Below are 4,042 nucleotides of genomic sequence, written 5' to 3'. Positions count from 1 at the left end.
TTAGTAATACCCTTCTGTAGTCAGCCATTCTTTCCCTCTTTTTTTTTTTTTTTTTTTTTTGGAGAGAAAGAGAGAGAGACAGACAGAAAGGGAGAGAGTTGAGAAAAATCAACTCATAGTTGTGGCACCTTAGTTTTTCATTGATTTCTTCTCATATGTGCCTTGACAGGGTGATGGGGAGGCTCTAGCTGAGCCAGTGACCCCTTGCTCAAGCCAGCAACTTTGAGCTCAAGCCAGCGACCCCACCCTCAAACTGGGGAGCTTGTGCTCAGGCCAGATGAGCTTGTACTCAAGCTAGGAACCTTGGAGTTCCAAACCTGGGACCTCAGTGTGCTACCATCCATTGTGCTACCACCTGGTCTGGCACTCTATTTCATTCTTATCTGAATATAATACAAGGGGTTCTTGGGTTACAACACAGTTCTGTTCCTACATCAGTGATACAACCCAATTTTGGTGTAAGTCGAAATACACCCCAGCCAAAGTCATTCTGTTATCCTAACACAGTTGTAAAATCATAATCTAGAACATAAAAACACAACTGAGCAACAGAAAAAGGAAAAGGACATAAACATACTGTACTGTACACTGTACTGTAGTAATAGAAAAAAATGAGTGTAAAAAATTCCTTACTTTTAATCTTGTGGTTGGTGTGCATACTGAAAGGGGCATTGCAAGGTGGGAGAGAGTGACCTATTGGGAGGAGGAAGCTGGAAAGGCAGGAGAACCTGCAGAAGGTGTTGGAGATACTGGGTTAGGTGAATGAGGATTTCTAAGGAACATGCAGGAGATGCTGGAGATGATTCTACCTGTACTACAGGTGTTTCATCTTGAGAAGAAGATGATGTACAGGGTACAGGATCTGTTGCAGTACTCTTGATCTTCTTAAAAAATCGCTCAAATCTAGGCTGTAAGTACGATGTAGTCCGTAAGTATGATGCTAAAGGCATAAGCTGAAACTTTCACGTCTCAATTTTTTAAAGTTTTTATGGGAGTGAGCGTCATAAACTCAAAACGTCATATATTGAGACTGTTTTAAACCAAGGTTCCCCTGTATAATCTTTCCATGTCAGTGAACTTCAGTTTTCAGACCCATTTCTTAACATTGATAATTCTACCCATTAAGATTCAGTCTCCTTTGCTATGGATTTTAGATTTTGTGGGGGATTGAGAGAAGAACTTGGACTTAATAAATAGGTTCTTATCTTAGCTAAACCAGCTGTTAACTCTGGGTTCTTAGGTAAACTAATGAGTACCCTAGAGCTATAAGACATTATTGTTTTAATGTGCATTGATATACCATATATGTGAATTGCCTTAGTTTTGATAGGGATATAATAAATGTTCGTTAACTTTTATTCTGTTTATAAGCATATGTATGAGGTACCAAATAATTCTATGTATTTATTTAAGTAATTCACTAAAATATCAATTATCACACTTATTCAGAACTGAAAAAAATGTAGTGATATAAAGGAATAAATGATAATGAAGGAAAGGTTCAGTTCTCTGCTGCTGACTTACCTGTCTCCCATGCAACAACACCACAGATGCCCAGAGGCAGGTGGTCAACTTTGGGCTGGGCCAGCTAAGCTCCCATTCTCTGTATTGCTAGAGATAGGAAAAGAATTATTAGACTAAAAAAGCATTGGGATTAGTGTTCCCTTTTGAAATTTTTTTTTATCTATTTTAAAGAGAGAGGAAGAGAAATATGAATTTGTTTTTTCACATATTTATGCATTCATTGGTTGTTTCTTGTATTTGCCCTGACCTGGGATCAAACCTACAACCTTGGCAGATCCAGGCGATGCTCGGCCAGGGACTGGGATTAGTGTCCTTGATATAAACCACAAGTCACCAGATTTCGTGAAGATTCAGAACAAGACAGACAATCTTGTGCAGGAATTAGCCGGACTAGATAACTACAAGATGACTTTTGTGCAAGGAGGGTCTGGCCAGTTCATTGCTGTCCCCTTTAACCTGATTAGACTGAAAGCAGAAAGGTGTGCTAACAATGTGATGACAGGAGTTTGATTAGCTGTAACTGCAGAAAGAAACCAAGATGTTTGGGGCTGTGAATGTTGTCCACTCTAAACTGGGGAGTTATACAAAAATTCTAGATGCTCTTGCCGGACACCTCCCTCGTGCATTACTGCACCAGCGAGACCATGCCTGGTGTAGAATTTGACTTTATCCTTGAGATGAAGGGAGCAGTGCCAGTTTGTGACATGTCTTCCGAGTTCCCACCCAAGCCAGTGGTATTCCGAAGTTTGGTGTGATTCTTGCTGGTGTGCAGAAGAATGCTGGCTCTGTGGGAGTCATGGTGCAGATCATCCACGATGACCTAGTGGGGTCGCCCTTGGAGAATGCCCTCTGCCCTGGAGTACAGAGTGCAGGCTGGAAACAACTTGTACAACACACCGCCCTGCTTCAGCATCTAGTCAGGGGCATGCGGGTCTGGAATGGATTAAGAACAACAGCTATGCAGCATAGAGAAGCTCTATCAAACCTCAAATGATTTATGATATCCTTGATAATTCTCAAGGATTGTTTGTATGTATAGTGGAGCCTCAGAATAGAAGCAAGATGAATATTCCATTCTGTACTGGCAATGCCAAAGGAGATGATGCTTTAGAAAAAGGTTGCTCTATAAAGATTTTGAGTTCAATATGACCTTGAAAGGGCATAGGTCTGTGGGAGGCATTGGGACTCTCTGTATAATGCCTCACATGACTATGTTCAGGAACTGGCAGCCTTCATGAGGAATTTTTTGGAGATGTATCAACTGTGAATTTATTCCAACTAATGTATATTCTCCCCTTGAACAATGTTCAAAATTTAAAGTAAATTAACAATGGCTTAAAAAAGTAAAACAGTATTTTTCTTGAAGGAACATAGATATTTTAGATTCTTTTTCTCCCCCAAAGAACAGCAAAACATCTGCAGGTGGATCTTACTAGACACCTTAATTTTGACTTGAACTGGAAGAATTTTAAAAGATCTTCCTTTAGCTTTTTTTTTTTTTCTTTTACAATTTCAGCTTATGTTGTCTTTGCTGCTTTTTCTAGTTAGCTCTCAGTATTCAAACCTGCCTGGGGGCTTAATGATGCAAAGTGCAGGTAATGTTTTGGGAGACACATAGACATGCAGCCTGGAGGGTGGCTAGGGTCCTCTAGGTGCTGAATCTTGATCCTTTCCAAAATGACAGCCGAGGGGCTCCTAGGTTTCCATTGCTGTACATTCAGGTTAACATTGACAATATGATATTTAAGAATTCTAGACTAAAGGGCCAATTGGAGACCTTTCTTTATACTGTTATTCTCATAAAGAGATAAAAGTGACATATCATATGCTTTCATAGCAAGGTCTGTTTTTAATGCCAAATAATATATCTCCAATATTTATATTTCTAATAATATGGTTCCTAGTGATACATGTAGAGACTTTGGGAATTTGTTAGAATCCTTGACCTTGTTATGTGTTATTGCATTACATTAGCAACAGTTTTATCTCTTCCTGTCCTCCTCCCTTTTGAAGCTGTTTCACAAGAATTAGAAGTTCTCCAATTCATTTTACTTTCAGCAGCTAGAAGAGAAGGTTGCTGGTTGGCTTGTTTGTTATTTTTCAGTTATGCTGTTGAACTAAAAACATCTCAGTTAAACTCTTTCCTCATTTGTTCACATTACTGTTTGTGTGATAGTAGTTATCCAGAGTGATGCTGTGAGTGCTAGAAGATTCTTGCTGAAGAGTCTTTTTCCTTATTGCTTATCCATTGTTGAATATGTAAAGGATATTAAAGTCTTAAAGCATCTTTAAAAAATGGGGGTAAATGGGAAGAAATAGAAAGCAAGTTCTGAAAGCAGGTGATATGCTTTCATATAATTTTCATAAACTGACATACTCACAATTGATTGTAAAATCCATAACCATTTTTAAAGGGATACTTTTGAAATACATCTGGGACTCCAGCATAAACAAAGTTGACTGATCCTGTGGCTTTACTTTCAATAATTTCCCAAATCTCACTGAAATGACAGAATTA

General features: G+C 38.8%; 1 pseudogene; it reads left to right on the top strand.

Moving 5' to 3' along the window:
* The first annotated feature begins 762 nt into the window (after window positions 1-762).
* Window positions 763-2,791, top strand: LOC136306504 (phosphoserine aminotransferase pseudogene; annotated as a pseudogene).
* The last annotated feature ends 1,251 nt before the right edge of the window (window positions 2,792-4,042 follow it).

The sequence above is a fragment of the Saccopteryx bilineata genome, chromosome 5 (genome assembly GCF_036850765.1).
Source record: "Saccopteryx bilineata isolate mSacBil1 chromosome 5, mSacBil1_pri_phased_curated, whole genome shotgun sequence".
NCBI lineage: Eukaryota > Metazoa > Chordata > Mammalia > Chiroptera > Emballonuridae > Saccopteryx > Saccopteryx bilineata.
Note: the sequence above shows the minus strand (reverse complement) of the source record. Positions and strands in the feature narration are given on the sequence as shown.